The sequence below is a fragment of the Acinonyx jubatus genome, chromosome D3 (assembly GCF_027475565.1).
Source record: "Acinonyx jubatus isolate Ajub_Pintada_27869175 chromosome D3, VMU_Ajub_asm_v1.0, whole genome shotgun sequence".
In the NCBI taxonomy this organism is placed as follows: domain Eukaryota; kingdom Metazoa; phylum Chordata; class Mammalia; order Carnivora; family Felidae; genus Acinonyx; species Acinonyx jubatus.
This window is the reverse complement of record NC_069392.1, coordinates 76,519,845-76,537,104: the sequence shown is the minus strand read 5'-3', so window position 1 is coordinate 76,537,104 and position 17,260 is coordinate 76,519,845. Positions and strand designations below refer to the sequence as shown.

The 17,260-nt window shown below is 40.5% G+C and overlaps 1 non-coding gene across 1 annotated transcript; it reads left to right on the top strand.

Moving 5' to 3' along the window:
* The first annotated feature begins 6,406 nt into the window (after positions 1–6,406).
* Positions 6,407–6,573, top strand: LOC113602371 (U1 spliceosomal RNA). The gene has a single exon (XR_003423800.1). It is a non-coding gene; the product is annotated as a U1 spliceosomal RNA (small nuclear RNA).
* Positions 6,574–17,260: the final 10,687 nt, after the last annotated feature.

Sequence of the window (17,260 nt, the reverse complement as noted above, 5' to 3'; positions counted from 1 at the left end):
CTTCCCAGGAGTCTTTGACCTTGAGCTGGAGATAGTCCTTTCCTCTCTGATCCCAGATTTGTAAGCTTAATGAGCCTGCTTCTCCCTTCCATTGCCATCTGAAAAAAGTTGCTTAAGAGAACTGAATCCTCACGGGAAGATACACAGAAAGGAGATATGGCAAACCATGATGGTCCTGGAGACACCTGTTCTGGTTGGCCTTGTCCCTTTTGAAGCTTGACCAATTTCCCTTCTGGAAAACCTTTGTGCACTTATGCTTTTTCAGCCAGTCAGTATCTGTTGCACAGAACCAAAATAACTTTGACGAACACCCAGGCAAAACAGGGAACCATGACATAAAATTAAAGTGGCTTTGGTAGGCAACCAACAGAATGGGAAAAGATATTTGCAAATGACATATCGGACAAAGGGTCAGTATCCAAAATCTATAAAGAGCTCACCAAACTCCACACCCGAAAAACAAATAACCCAGTGAAGAAATGGGCAGAAAACATGAATAGACACTTCTCTAAAGAAGACATCCGGATGGCCAACAGGCACATGAAAAGATGCTCAACGTCACTCCTCATCAGGGAAATACAAATCAAAACCACACTCAGATATCACCTCATGCCAGTCAGAGTGGCCAAAATGAATAAATCAGGAGACTATAGATGCTGGAGAGGATGTGGAGAAACGGGAACCCTCTTGCACTGTTGGTGGGAATGCAAATTGGTGCAGCCATTCTGGAAAACAGTGTGGAGGTTCCTCAAAAAATTAAAAATAGATCTACCCTATGACCCAGCAATAGCACTGCTAGGAATTCATCCAAGGGATACAGGAGTGCTGATGCATAGGGGCACTTGTACCCCAATGTTTATAGCAGCACTCTCAACAATAGCCAAATTATGGAAAGAGCCTAAATGTCCATCAACTGATGAATGGATAAAGAAATTGTGGTTTATATACACAATGGAGTACTATGTGGCAATGAGAAAGAACGAAATATGGCCCTTTGTAGCAACGTGGATGGAACTAGAGAGTGTGATGCTAAGTGAAATAAGCCATACAGAGAAAGACAGATACCATATGGTTTCACTCTTATGTGGATCCTGAGAAACTTAACAGAAATCCATGGGGGGGGGGGGGGGCGGGAAAGAGGTTAGATTGGGAGAGAGCCAAAGCATAAGAGACTCTTAAAAACTGAGAACAAACTGAGGGTTGATGGGGGGTGGGAGGGAGGGGAGGGTGGGTGATGGGTATTGAGGAGGGCACCTTTTGGGATGAGCACTGGGTGTTGTATGGAAACCAATTTGACAATAAACTTCAGATATTGGAAAAAAATAAAATAAAATAAAGTGGCTTTGGTGTTGACTGCTTTTCATTCTTTAGATCCAATAGACATACTTAAACCAAATCAACCTAAAATGTTGCCTCATTTAAACTGCTTTCTTAATTCTAAAATCGCTGTTTCTATGGTCTCCATGTTAGGGTGTTCAGTTAAAAAATAGGAAGTCTCGGGGTGCCTGGGTCGCTCAGTCGGTTAAGCGTCTGACTTCGGCTCAGGTCACGATCTCACGGTCCCTGAGTTTGAGCCCCACGTCGGGCTCTGGGCTGACGGCTCAGAGCCTGGAGCCTGTTGCAGATTCTGTGTCTCCCTCTCTCTCTGACCCTCCCCCGTTCATGCTCTGTCTCTCTCTGTCTCAAAAATAAATAAACGTTAAAAAAAATTAAAAAAAAAACAGGAGATCTCTTCCAATGACTAATATGGAACTGCTTTAGAAACGAGCCCTGTTCTTCCTCAGCCTCAAATGTCCACTATCACTGTTCCTTTTTATCATTATAGTGTAGCACACTGAGACTTTGAGAGATCATTAAGTTGTGACCTATCATTTGTCAAGAAAGAGTGAAAAACATTTTATCAAATTCATCAGTACTGCAAATGAATTGTAAGACATAATGAATGATGCAAAAAGCAAACTGTAGCTGGTCATTTGTAAGATCCCCATTATCTGTGGGGAAAAGAGACATGACAGCAGTAAAAAGCAATAAGCGGTTAGGATGTAAGTCTTGGTGAGACACCAGTCAAACTCTAGAAAATAATTCTAAATTAAAACGCTACCAAGTGTGGCTACACATTATTAACTGGAAGCAGTCAATTTAGGAAGAACTATCAACCTGGCTGGAGTGAGGAGACAGCCTTAATTAAAACACTTCAATGCGGCTGAAAACTCATTTTCATAGTCATGCTGCACAAATGCCTCGAAAATTAAAAAGGTAATAGATTGATTTCTGTTTATTTTAGCCCTTTGTTAGAATTAATATACTATTCTTTTTCACCGTATTCTCAATAACTGTTCTCCATTGCTAGGGAATATAAATCAACAGGAGATACCATTTCTGCACTCAAACAGGGAAGAAAACTATGTAGGGAAAAGACAAGTGGGAACGAACAATTTTTGCAGCTCCCAGCAACACAGGAAATCTCTCACCCTCCTGACATCATGTTGCAGCTATACATACATAGTAGGTTCTTAATAAAAAGTGTTGGTTGATAATCATCATGTGTGAAATATACATTATAGACCATAGTTTCCTGAAGCAGTAAAAATTTCACTAAGCTCTTCCAAAAGGAGTTTATGAGACTTGACAAGGGGAGAAGCTTAATAAAAAAACACAAATACTGATTGATAAGACAATACACAGAGCACCGATTAATATTATCAAATGTAGGAATACATCATCTTGATGTTAACACAGTTAACACAGCCTCTGCATCTATCCTCAACTTCAGACCTAACATCATTCATTCATACGCGACCATGTATGATCACGTGACCTCCCAAACCACTTACTGGGTTTGGGGGTGCAGTGGGGAGTGAGCCCTGCCATTTCTTAAAGGCACATGGCCAATCAGAGTGCTATAAAACAATCAAGACAAACTAATTTTTAAAATACATTTTAGAAGAACATATATCTGCAGTCATGATTTTTTTTTTTCCAAGAAAATCCCCCATGAACACTTCATAGAAACATTGGCACAGAGCATGGGCTCTATAGAGATTCAGTTCATTCCTGGCTCTATAATCTAAGCTTGGACAAGTGAGGCAATACTCCTTGGCTTAAGTAGCTTCAGAAAGTAATAATAACGGTAATATATGATAATAATGACAATCCTGATATCTACCACATGGGGTTCTTTGAGGAATTAGTGTTGGAACAATGGGAGAATAAGGTAAGAGTTCGACAAACGCAACCCCTTTTGAGAATCATGGTGTAACCAGTAACGACCATAATTGAGCAGGAAGAGCCATAATCATGATATAGAATGGGGACTTAAGCCTTGAAGGAGATGTATGGGTCCTACCATGTGACTTCAGCATGTATTTAAACTGTACTTGGGGCACCTGGCTGGCTCAGTCAGTAGAGCATGCCCCTTTTGACCTCGTGGTCATGTCTTAAGGTCCTGAGTTCAAGCCGCATGTTGGATGTAGAGCCTAGTGGAAAAAATACAAATAAAACTGTACTTAACGTGGCTAGCCTACAGGAGACATTTAACGAACGTGGAATTAACAGCAAGGAAACTACCTGAGCAAATCTGGAGTGTTGAGATTACCTCAAAACAGAAGACTGCCAAAGTTTTGAGATTCTAGGCCAGTAGGCAGATTTCCTACCAGCAGCAGGCCAATGCTCTCTCACTCTCTCAATATCAATAATGACAAAAAGATGGATTATCAAGAAGGCCCCAATTGCCCTGTGTCGTGATCTGCTAGACTGAATCCCTGATTTATTCCTCCTTTATATTATTTGATTCCGCTCTTTCTACCGCATATCCAACCTACTTGGCCCTCGAATACCCACAACCCCACTGCCGCCCAGTGAGTCCTGGCATCACACACAGGCAGAGGCAGAGCTGCGTTTATCTTTCTGAAAGCCATTCCTTTGAGTGGAGCGATATTATTGTTTCTGTTCCCACATTGTTTCATTTATTTGAAGCATTTGGGTAAGGTTAAATCCCTCCTTCTGATGAGGTTTGTCTATTTCTATTGTTCTAAAGCATCTAGCCTCTTTCTGAAACAAAGGCCAGAAGAAATCACCCAGGGTTCCTAACCAGTCTGGAGCTTTCTGATAGGTGGTTGCCTTATAGAAGCCAAATTCCCATAACACGTGCCTTCTCTAAGCCACTCCCAAGGACAATGAGAGACTCAGAGATTAAAGGCTGTTTCAGAAGATGACCAAATGATTTCATTCACTCCAAGGTACAAATGGCTACCACCAGGCTCGCTAACTGTCACATGCTCGACAGATATCAAGGAAGGGGAATGTAGGAGTTGCACGCAGATTCGGGGGATGGAGAGCAGGAGAGCGATTCTTCTCACGGTAACGAGAAACAAAATTAGTGACACCTGCACAGGCTAATCTTAAAGCTAGAGCTGCTAATGTTAATCCAGATATTCAATAATCTCTGTCTAAGGACCATGTAGACAAGCTCTTCCTAACTAAAATGTCAGGATGTGCCAGGCTATTAAAACTAGCTGCTCATGATTTGACTTTTCCCTCCAGTGTGGGCTTTAATTATTCACCTTTCTATGCTGGCGCTATGACAATTTCTTCCCATGTTCTCTGTCCTTTAACACTTCCTACCTCTTTCATTAGTGAGGCATGCCCAGCCACACCTCATTCCAACTTATAAGAGGGTAGTCCTGCTGCAACATAATCTTATACTACTTTGGCTGCCAAATGCAAACAAATTAAACAGCTAATATGCAAAATTTACATCGCCTATCTCGGCAAATGAAATGATGGATAATTTATGGTCTCTATCTGCAAGAAAACGCAGTGATAGAGTGATGGTTAGAAACACGAAGGAAAACGCCCCAAAGATTTCATTCTTTCCAAAGGTCAGATGCTCAAATACATGATGAGGGATGCCTATTAGCAGAAATGCTTCGGGGCGCCTGGGTGGCGCAGTCGGTTAAGCGTCCGACTTCAGCCAGGTCACGATCTCGCAGTCCGTGAGTTCGAGCCCTGCGTCGGGCTCTGGGCTGATGGCTCAGAGCCTGGAGCCTGTTTCCGATTCTGTGTCTCCCTGTCTCTCTGCACCTCCCCCATTCATGCTCTGTCTCTCTCTGTCCCAAAAATAAATAAACGTTGAAAAAAAAAATTAAAAAAAAAAAAAGAAATGCTCACAGAAGTTCTTAAAATAGGGACGGTAGGCCTTTTGGGTGGACTAATACATTATTACAATCATCATACTCTATCCTCTGCAAAAAGTGATTGTACTTCTAATCTACATTAATAGTGGTACAAGGACGAAATCAAAGGGTCTACCAGAATCACTTTATGCTGCACCAAAACACATGGAGTATTTTTGGTTGTTGTTTCATGTTTATTTCACATGTATTTCAAATTTAAAAAAAAGACTGGCAGAGCAGACCATAGGATGCGAGAAGGAATTCAGCAGGGTATTGACAATTCTTTGTCATGTTTATTACAGCTGGAGATCTGTGAATATTTGACCTTAAAAAGATTAGGAGCCATTATAGGAGCCATTACACCCGATTTATGGTAGAAATAGGCAGCCTATGCCGCAAGTGAAAACCCAGAAACTGGACTTCCATCTTCAAGACATTTGTGGAGAGGATTTATGCTTTGAATAGGAGTTAGATTATATAGGGGCATCTGGGTGGCTCAGTCGATTGAGCGTCCGACTTCCGCTCAGGTCATAATCTCACAGTTCGTGGGCTCGAGCCCCTGGTCAGGCTCTGAGCTGTCAGCACAAAGCCCGGAGCCTGCCTTGGGTTCCGTATCTCCCTCTCTCTCTCTATGCCCCTCCCCCACTCATGCTCGCGCTGTCTCTCTCTCTCTCTCTCTCTCAAAAATAAACGAACGCTAAAAAAAAAATTATTTTTAAAGGAGTTAGATTATATATATTCTAGGTACCTTTAAACTGCAAGATTTAATGTGCCTCTGGAATCCAATAAGGACAGTGCTGGAGATAGATATTTAGGAAATCCAAAAAGAAAGCGGAATTGAACAGAACAGAGTGGTAGAATGCTACACAATGGAAACGCGCAGAGTGTACAACTATGAAACCAGCTGAGTCATCATTACCTTCTTGTCTTGCCCTCCTCTGTATTACTATGGAGCTATTCATCTGAGCACTGCTCAGTCTATGTGTTCAATGTACTATGCTTATTGTAGATGAGATTCTCTAGGTCACAAATGTTTAAGTGTGCTTCTATTTAGAAAAAAAATTATATATTAAAGATGCTATTTGCACAAAGGCAGCCCAAATAGCCATCTTTTTCTGCCATTATGTATATACCAGGGGCCTCCAAAATGGCGGCGGGCATGTTCACAGCCAAGATTTGCCAAGATGATCCTCAGGGGTGCAGGGAAAACTAGTTGTTAGTGTACTTAATGTAAAATTAAGAAAGAATGTAACATTTACTTGATCTCAAAGGTAGTTTCACCAGGATGAGGCTTATCCTTTGCATTCTAGATGTGCTGGCCCCTGCAATTTCTCCAAATGTGGGAAACTTGACTGCTTAATTTGTGGTAATGGGGGAACTGCGTTCATGCTCTCCTCTGATGGCTAGTACCTAAAAACAGACATGGTGCTCCCACTCTTTCGTTCTAACTCCTGCCTGTTACTTTTTAAGAGAGTATACAGAACTCTGATGTCTTTTATGAGTGCAGCACCACAATATATCAACCTTACTAAAAAATGCTTCTCTAAACAACACCACCACCAACAACAACAAAACCCAGAAAGAAGGAAAGAAACATTTACTATATGGATTGCCATATCATATAGTCAAACATCAAGGACAGAGAAATCTAAGGACAGTGACTACAGAAGGAGGCACTGAAGGTAATAATACTCATCAGAGCATTACAAGGTGGGCTTCCAGTTAAATGTTTTTATAGAATATATTTCAATTATTTTAATTCAAATAACACTCACAATATGGAAATGTAGCTTTAAAATATACCTACCGGAAACCATAGGTGACCTATAATATTTATAATTTAGTATATGAGAACAACAAAATGTCAGAACGGAATCTTCTTACAACTAAAACAATATCTCTGTTACTTCCATTTGAGAATGAAAATAATAATAATGCTCTAATGAGATCAGAAAAGATCTCGACACTGAAATTATCCAGAAGACTGCTTAAAATATAAATTTGCATCCATCATAACTAATGAATGACAAGCCTCACGCTGAATCTATATTCTGCCTTCAGCTAATAGCCCATGGTAGTCTGAGGTTATCCCTGGGAACAAATCATTTAAAAAGCAAGTCACCAGAACACCATTAATAAAATTTTAGTGGTAGAAAAATGATGTTACACCATAAATGAATTAAAAAAGCAGTTAAATATTAGGGTTTTTATTTTTATCTTATACTTTTTAAAATGTATACTTGTATATGTTGTAAAACTTATTAGTATAGCATAACATGTATATAATTATATAACATGTATATATTATATATATATATATAGATAGATAGATATATAATATGTGCATACATTTTATATATACATACCAAAGATAGAGATAGATATATCGGGGGTTTAAAACATCAAGTGATTAGAAATACAGATATCATATGCATACATGTAAAATATGCATTTGTGTGTGTGTGTGTGTAATAACCATTTTATTTAGAAACTTGTGGTTTACCTATAAATGCTTGGTATTACAGGACTCTGAAAGACTTGTTAGCCTCTGGGACAGTTAGATTTTTTTTCCTATTTATTTATGTACTATCAGGTTAAACCCTGGCATTGTTCACCTGTTTTTTTCAGGTTACCATCTCTTCAAATCCCATGAACATAACTGCCCACATTTTGTGAAATAGCGAAAAGCATTTTTTCACACGCTTACTATTCAAATTCCTTTTTCTACATTAGTTGATACTTACAAATATTTGAAAAGTAAACCAGATACTCTGTATTCTAAACTCTCAATGATTATGCTTCTATTGGTCAAGACTCTGAAGTCTGAGTCTTTAATTTTATGCTGATGCGGCTCCAGGGGCTATTTGTACCAGACGAATACTTCCAGGCCAAAGCAACAATCTCATCTGTATTCATTACTGTCCTAAATTACAGATATTAAAGATACATAAACCATGAAGCCACGCGGCGATATTTCCATGTTAACACTTCCCCACGGACTCAAATAGGTTGTGTTTATACATCTGATTAGAGAATTGGGAAAAAAAAACACAGCACCTGATACCAATAAAGATGACACAAATGTATTTTTATGGATCATGATCTATTCATATGTCATGCTCACACAGGTATAAATAGGTCAAATTTGAAAATAGCAGTTGTCAGTATCGTTGGCAACGATAAAATAATCCATGAAACCACTTTTACATTTGTTAATTCCCACACAGGTTAATTTAAAGCACTTTCAAAATAATTAGGCAGCAAATCAAAGTTCTGTATTATTTGGGTTCATGTTCTTGTGTATTCTTTTCTTTTTTTTTTGAAAGAGAGAGAAAGAGAGTACAAGCGCCATCAGTGTGGAGCCTGAAGCAGGGATTGATCTCACAAACTGAACTGTGAGATCATGACCTGAGCTGGAATTAAGAGTCGGATGCTTAACTGACTGAACCACCCAGGCATCCCATGTTTTTGTGTATTATATTTCTTTAATGTTTTAGAATAACACATTCTGTACCCATACCAGTAACTTTTTTTAATAGACTTTGTTTTTTAGAGTGGTTTTGGGTGCATGACAAAATTAAGCACGGGGGGCAGACATTTCCCACATACCGCTTACCTCCACACATGAATAATCCCCCATTATCAACATCCCCCATCAGAGCGGCGCATCTGATACAACTGATAAACCTACATTGACAAATCTCCATCATCCAAAGTCCGCAGTTCATGGTTCACTTGTTGTGTTGTATATTTTCACTTGTTGTGTTGTATATTTTACATGGTTCACTTGTGTTGTATATTTTATGAAAGTACTTGATTCCCTCTATGCGAACAAATTTATACTGGCACATGTCCATCATTACAGTATCACACAGAGTAGTTGCACTGCCCTAAACATCCTCTGTGCTCCACCGACTCACCTCTCCCTCCCTTCTAACCTCTGGCAACCACGTATCTTTTTACTGTCTCCATGTTTTTGCCTTTCCTGGAATGTCACATAGTTGGAATCATACAGGATGTAGCCTTTTCAGATTGGCTTCTTTCACTTAGTAAGATGCATTTCAGTCTCCAAAATGTCTTTTCATGGCTGGATGGCTCAGTTCTCTTCCACACTGTAAATAATCCACTGTCTGGATGGACCCCAGTGTCTTCGTCATTCACCTGCCGGAGGACATCTTGGCTGCTTCCAAGTTTTGTCAACTATGATGAAGCCGCCGTAAACATCCATGTGCATATTTTTTGTGGGGACGTAAGTTTTCAACTCTTTGGGAAAATACCAAGGGGCACAATTGTCGGGTCATATGGTAAGAGTGCCTTTAATTTTGTGAGAAATAGCCAAACCGTCTTCCAAAGTGACTGTACCATTTTGCGTTTGAGACTTCCTGTTGCCTCACATTCTCTCCAGCATTTGGTGGCGTCGGTGTTCCAGATTTGACCATTCTAGTGGGTGTGTGGTGCTATCTCATCATCTCAGTTTGCATTCCCCTGATGACATATGATGTGGAGCATCTTTTCATACGCTTATTTGCCATCTGTATATTTCCTTTGGTGAAGCTTTCATTTTGGGGATTAAAACACTAGAAAATTCTATTAGTTGGGGTTTAAAATGTTACAAAGAAGTATTTAACAATAGGGTGTATCAGGGAACTTTCTGCCCTCAAGCTACACAGGAAATCCCACTGTAAAATGTATTCGCTGGTTTTCTAATGAGCTCAGCCTTAATATTCAATCTTTAGTGAACACTTACCCAAACTCAGCAGAGATAGCCTCTCCCTTCATACTGGTATCAGTTTGCTTATTTCCCATCTACCCCTGCTTCTCTTCAGCAACACTTCCTTTTTTCTCAATACTAATTATAATGGCTTGATAAAAGCAGCTTGAATTAAGGAGTAATCAGTTTAATTAAATTCTGATGATATTGAAGACGTGCCCTTGAAATTGTCTATGTAGTTCCCAGAAGAAAAGAATCAAATTAATTAACACTTTTCAAATAAAGATGTAAAATTCCTTGTACAACCAAGTATTTAGTCTAAATTTAGATACTCACTAAAGTGCTGCTCAGAGTAAAATGTCAAGTAAAAAGAGATACTATGAAAACGCACATGTGAAAGAAAAGACGTGCAAATTTCTCACCCTGGTAACCAAATGGGTGTTTACCATTTTCTTCTCAGAAGGAAAAAGATCATGGGTTTTAAAAAGGAGAGAGAAAAAAGATCTGTTTTCAGATGCTGGCTTTCCCATTCACTAGCTGTGTTATATGGTAGGTTATCAAATTTCAATTTCTTCGTATGTAATTGGAGAAAATGGGATAAAGTCATGTTGTCCCCGTGAAAATTCAATGAAATGATGTTTGTAAAACACCCAGCATAGTGCCTGTCACAAATTAGGAACTTCATAAGTGAGAGGGTTCTACTTGTTCACCATTTATCAAAAAAGGGCATGGGGTTAAAAAAACAAAAAGGAAGGAAGGAAGGAAGGAAGGGAAAAAGGAAAAATTTAAAAGAAAGAAAAAAAACATGCACAAATATAAAAGAAAGTAAAATGCCATTGCGGTGAGAGGCTCTTAAATTCTACCTTAAACACAAACAAAAATTTCAATTTCCGGGGTGCCTCGTGGCTCAGTCAGTTTAGCATCCGACTTTGGCTCAGGTCATGATCTCACGGTTTGTAGTTTCAAGCCCCGCATTGGGTTCTGTGCTGACAGCTCAGAGCCTGGAGCCTGCTTTGGATCCTTTGTCTCAGTCCCTCTTTGCCCCTCCCCTGCTCATGCGCTGTCTGTCTGTCTCAATCTCTCTCAAAAGTAAACACTAAAAAAAAAAAAAAAAAAAAAAAAAAAAAAAAAAAAATTCAATTCCCTATAAAATGTTGTAATTTCAAACTAAACGACATTGTAAGTGACATAAGACTGTCACAGAAACACAAATAGTGCAGGACTCCACTTACACGTGGTATCCAAAATAGTCAAATCCATAGCATCAGAGAGTGGAATGGTGATTGGCAGGGCCTGGGGTTGAAGAAAGGGGGAGTTGCTAATAAACGGGCACAAAGTTTCAGTTATGCAAAGGGAATAAATTCAAGAGATGTGCTGTACAACATTGTATCTATATATAGTCAGCAATACAGCACCGTTGCCTTCAGATTTTGTGGAAAAAAAAACTTTAGAGGGTAACTCTCATGTGAAGTGTTCTCAACATAACCAAAGAAATTAATAAGGAAAAGTAAATAAATAAATCAGAACATCTAGCCCTTTCTCAGAACTTCACTATAGCTTTGTAATAAATGAGATGCATTTCCCTTTGAAAACAACAACTAAACATAATTAAACGGCCCCCAACCAAATCTCTCAAATCCCCTTAATCCCTTTCTCAGAAAAAATATAGGAGCCATTAGCCCCTGTTCCTGTGTTCAAGCCACAGGCTCCCACGTAAGCTGAGGAGGTATCAGCCTAAGTGAAGTGCCCTTGCCCAAAAGAGAGCACAGTACCTAAAATCCCGTGAGCCTGATAGGTATTCCTCTCCATGCTTTATGTTCTAAACTTCAAATAGCTCTGGAGCATTGATCAATATGATCTCATCAACAAAGCATTTCCTCTAAAGCTTTGTTAGAACTCCAGATACTAATGTCTATTTTTCTAACTACAACCACTAAATAGTGGCATTTGAGTAAGCCAATAATAGGTAGTTGGCCTTTCTTCAGGACATGACATCCCAGAGGCATTCACTGAAGTCAGTTCATGTTTTTTCTGAAAAACTGAACCTTTCTTCAGATGCCAGCATAAACTTTAACCAACATTTAAGCTATTGAAAAGGAAAGGAGATGATAAATAGCTGCTGAATTGAAATAAAGCCAATCGCACTTTCTATTAGCCAGACTGTATCGTAAAAGACAGGAGAGTACAGGGAAAGTTGTAAAATCAGACTTGAAACAGCTCCAGCCTTATCAGGGGAATGAATAAGGGCAAGATAAATATACAAATGTCAGCACTTAATGACAGGATGGAAAAAGGGGAAGAATAAGAGAAGCACTTCAGCAAGCCATTGGGGAGTTCAGTATAAGAAATAAGAAGGTATTTCTGGCTGGGATCTGCCTTAAAGGAAGATGTGAAGGATGAGTAGACTCTGTTCAGGAGGGAAGAGCCTTCAGGCATGAAGAAAAGGGCATGTTTTCACAAAAGCAGAAAAGCACCGGGCACTGTCAGTGAAAAGCGGCAGGATTCAGTAGTTTCCAAAGTACGAAAGATAATGTTGGGTTATGAAATGTCAAAGTCCATCTGTCACCATTGCATTTGCCTGCAAGTAACAGAAAACCTCAATACAGTGATTTAAGCAAACAGAAGTTGACTTTCTTTTGTTATATCAAGAAGTCAGAGGTAGGTAGTTGTCTGTACTGGCTTAGTAGTCAAGGCTTGCATGGTCAATACCTTCATATTGAGGTGTTTCCCTGTGGTTTCCAGATAGCATAAACTTCTACGTGTATCTCATTGGCAAGGGCCGTATCAAAGGACACTCATAACTGCAAGGAAGACTGGAAAAGACTAGCCTTGACCGCCTTAACAGTAGTCACAAGTGAGGCAGGAGGAAGAGGAGATAAAGGGTTGGATGGACCACAAAGTCACCTACAAGTGCATAAAGGCTTGTCATGTAGGTGAGAACTTATGGGGAATTAAAAACCAGTGAGCAGAACTTCCACAAGAGCAATAGCATCCAACCAAGGGCCAGCTAACAAAAAAACCGGCTAGATCAAACCCTAGTGAATGACCATCACAGAAACGTTCAAATGAAAGGCGAATGGCTATCCTGGGAGAAGTAGCACACAAGCGATTCCTAGATTCAAAAGGAGACTGAACTGAAGCGAAAAGAGAGCCAACACTGGTTGCCCACATCTCAATCTGCAAGAGTCATCATCGGTGCTTTCCCTTCCTCTGCGGTGGGCACTTGGTTGTGCCAGTGACTTCTGGCCATGGGTGCTGTCCGGACCCCTCCTACTCCCCGTCCCAAGACTTTCATCCCAAGACTTTTAGCTCAGTTTCTCTCACTCTTTTGAATCCTTCGAGCTGAATGGCAGGTCTGATAAGGTCTGTGTAGCATTTCAAGCTTCCACCACCTCCCGTGAATGTCAAATTCCCTGGAAGATGAGGAAACTAGAACTCCTAGGGCAAAGATTTTCTAACTCACCCAGCTTCTGTGGTTCCAAGCCAAGCCACGCTTACTCCCAAACAGTTCATATCTTACATCCCTCAGTTGCTGCTTTCTTTATTACACCTGAAGAGCTGCTTCAAGATTTGTGACAGAAGCTAGCCCAGTTAGCCACACCTTCTTCTCTAATGCCTTCTAGTGAAGATCCACCCCCCCACCCCCTTCTACTCCTAGATCTTGCGTCTGAAAAGCAAGCATAATTGCAGTTTTGGTTTATCCCCACCTCCTTTCCCTACTGACAGAGCCGCGTGTGAGAAGTATTTCTTTTTCTGATTATAAGAACATAAAAAAGGTGCCGAATGCAAAGGGGGAAATGCATGATAAACATTAAAATCCTTAAAGATAACCACTGCTGAAATTTGCTGCGTGTCCTTTCTGGGTTTGTCTACAGAAAAGTACACAAGAATAAACAAATGTATATTGGTATGTGCATATTGGTACGTGTGGGGAGGGAGGGAGGTGTAGTTCGGAAGCATACTGTGCATTCTATTTTATACCCCTGATTTATTGTCGCTTAACAAAGTCATTAGAAGCTACTTTTTAAATGTTCTTAAACCAGTGGAGCAGAAGTTATGATACACACACAATCATAGAACCTTCCCTAGAAAGAAAGTATATTAAGTCACTAAAGTGTATTTTCTCTGGAAAAGCGGTCCCATGTTACTTTGAGGGTAAAACTAGCCTCGGGGAGAGGAGAAGCTGGCCTGAACCTCAGAAAAGCAAAGTAAGCCTTGAGGATTATCTTTCCTTGTTTAGCGTATTGCCTGGGGCTGTTTTTATTAGTCTTGAGCACCCACCGGAGCTTCTGAGGAGGCTCCACTCCCACTTGGATCGGTGATAAACTGAATCGGCAGACCCTTCAAGACGCCCAATCATCTTGGGGAAGAGATTTTGTAAGCAGGAAGATTTGGGGGGTAGGGGGGAGGCTGAAAAAGGAAGACCAGACAGCTTTCGGGACACAAGTCGTAAGTGGCTCCCAGCTACTTTCCTGATCTAAGCCCTACGTCCTGGCCCTGGTACTCTTCTTGCAGAACCTCCTAGGAGGTGTTAGAATTGCAAAGAAATGCAAAAACTAAAGTAGAGACCTTAAGGGAACAAAGGCAAGGCGAAAACTAACCATCTCTAACAAGCTAGGAAACAGCCTGACCGCAGTAGAGACAATAAATCAGGGGTAAAATTCCCAATGCTGTTTCAAAAGTCAAGACTGACCTGTGGCACATTCTCGAGCTGTTCTTGCAGGGTTGAAATAGTGCCCCATTGGGTTAATGAGGTTAAAACTAGCAGAAAATGTAAAGCTTGTTTTTTGGGGGGGTTTTTTGTTTGTTTTTTTGTTTTTTCAGAGAACTGTTTCTCCCTAATCACTATTGTTTCTTTTCGAACCCACTAGCAAATACACTAGCTCTCCCTGCAGAAGACTGGATTCCAGGTTAACCGATTTGGTTCCAGCCTAGGAACAAGCAAGGTCTTACATGCCCTACCCAATGTATGGAGTCCAAGACCCCATCGAATCTCTGCTTCATTATAGTATTCAAGTCTCCACCCAAGGAGGACCACGCCTTGATTAACCTAACAGTGCAAGTATAGGCTTGTTTTCTAAGGACACCTGCACAATACAATGCCTGCCTTTACATATGATAACAAAGCTCCCCTTTCTGAATATTCATCTGAAACCCTAAATAAAAGAACCTACTCACCCCCGCTTGGGAATCTCGGCTTTGGAAATTATTCCCCACAGTCTTCTTATTTGCTGCAAATAAAGATTGCTTTGGGTGACAACACCCCCTGGTTTAGTCTCTATCTGTCACTTACCAAGGGACAAACTCCCCTTAGTTGGGTTACAAGTTGATACTCTAAATATTATGAACTTCCAGCCTCTTGAGGGTGATATTGGAGGGAAGAAGATTATTTAAATTACCTAATGTTGAATGAGGTCACTTCATGGATATTGTGACAAGTTCCCTTTTATTTCAGATCTCTCGGGGCCAGCTTTAAGCTACAAGAGATTTCTGGGCAGGACCATCATTTCCCTTCTTATCTCCCCACTCTTTTCTCCTCCCTCTGCACCAAGAATTCACTAAATCTCTGTGGCAAGCCCGGTAACGAAACACCTTTCTGCAGTGACCGTGAAGTAACAAGGGTTTCTCACATCTGGCAACTATGTCAGGTTCTTAATAGCAACTAATAAACACATGCTTAGTAAGAGTTTACTCAAAGCCTTGTCCGGTGTAACTGGGGCGGGGTGAATGGGGGAGAAGGAGATGCAATTATTAGTACCAGAGCAGTGATAATTTAGTTCTGGGTGCAAGACAATGAACCGAAGTCAACAAAATGCGACAGTATTTTGTTAAATACTACGATCCTGGCCACAAGTACCATGAGTATTCAAAGAATGAGGTCAGTGATATTAGAACAGTCGGAGAAGGCATCAAAGAGAGGACGTAACATGAGCTGGAACTTGGAGAGAGTATTTATGCTCGAGAAGAGAAGCTGCACACATTTGGAAATTGCTGAGAGATAACTGGGGACCCTTCGGGTTTCTCTGCGCCCACTAGCGCAACATCTGTTCATCCAACTGCTTAACAAACATTTGTTGAACAATTCTTTCTCTCAAGCCCTGTGCTAGGCTTCAGAAATGCACAGCCAAACAGGAGGAACAAAGTCCCTGTATCAATGAGCCTGCGTTGTCTTTTACGCATGCTCATAATTAACGATCAGTCAGTGCAGCTCACCTATTTCCCTGAATACTGTGATTTTTGTTGCTTCTCCAAGACATTCAGTCAATAGCTTTATGTTCAATAACTCATGCTGAAGGTAACTTCTGACATCTGGAAAAATCATACAAATAATCAGTTTTAAATAAAGATGTTTCTCCTCTACATCGTTCCCTCTGGCCAATATGTAATCAACAAAGCTTTGCTTTTGCTCATTTTATTTTCCTTTATTTTATTTTTTCATACGAAATGTATTGCCAAATTGGTTTCCGTACAACACCCAGTGCTCCTGCCAACAGGTGCCTTCCTCCATGCCCATCACCCACCCTCCCCTCCCCCCCACCCCCCATCAATTCTCAGTTTGTTCTCAGTTTTTAAGAGTCTCTTATGCTTTGGCTCCCTCCCTTTCTTTTTTTTTTTCCCCCTTCCCCTCCCCCATGGTCTTCTGTTAAGTTTCTCAGGATCCACGTAGGAGTGAAAACATATGGTATCTGTCTTTCTCTGTGTGGCTTACTTCACTTAGCATCACACTCTCCAGTTCCATCTGCGTTGCTACAAATGGCCAGATTACATTCTTTCTCGTTGCCAAGTAGTATTCCATTGTGCATATAAACCACAATTTCTTTATCCATTCATCAGTTGATGGTCATTTAGGCTCTTTCCATGGTTTAGCTATTGTTGAAAGTGCTGCTACAAACATTGGGGTACAAGTGCCCATATGCGTCAGCACTCCTGTATCCCTTGGGTAAATTCCTAGCAGTGCTATTGCTGGGTCATAGGGTAGATCTATTTTTAACTTTTTGAGGAACCTCCACACTGTTTTCCAGAGCAGCTGCACCAATTTGCATTCCCACCAGCAGTGCAAGAAGGTTCCTGTTTCTCCACATCCTCACCAGCATCTATAGTCTCCTGATTTATTCATTTTGGCCACTCTGACTGGCATGAGGTGATATCTCAGTGTCGTTTTGATTTGTATTTCCCTGATGAGGAGTGATGTTGAGCATCTTTTCATAAAGAAACTGATCCCATATGCAATTGCACCAAGAATCATAAAATACCTAGGAATAAACCTAACGAAAGATGTAAAAGATCTGTATGCTGAAACTATAGAAAGCTTATGAAGGAAACTGAAGAAGATACAAAGAAATGGAAAAACATTCCATGCTCATGGATTGGAAGA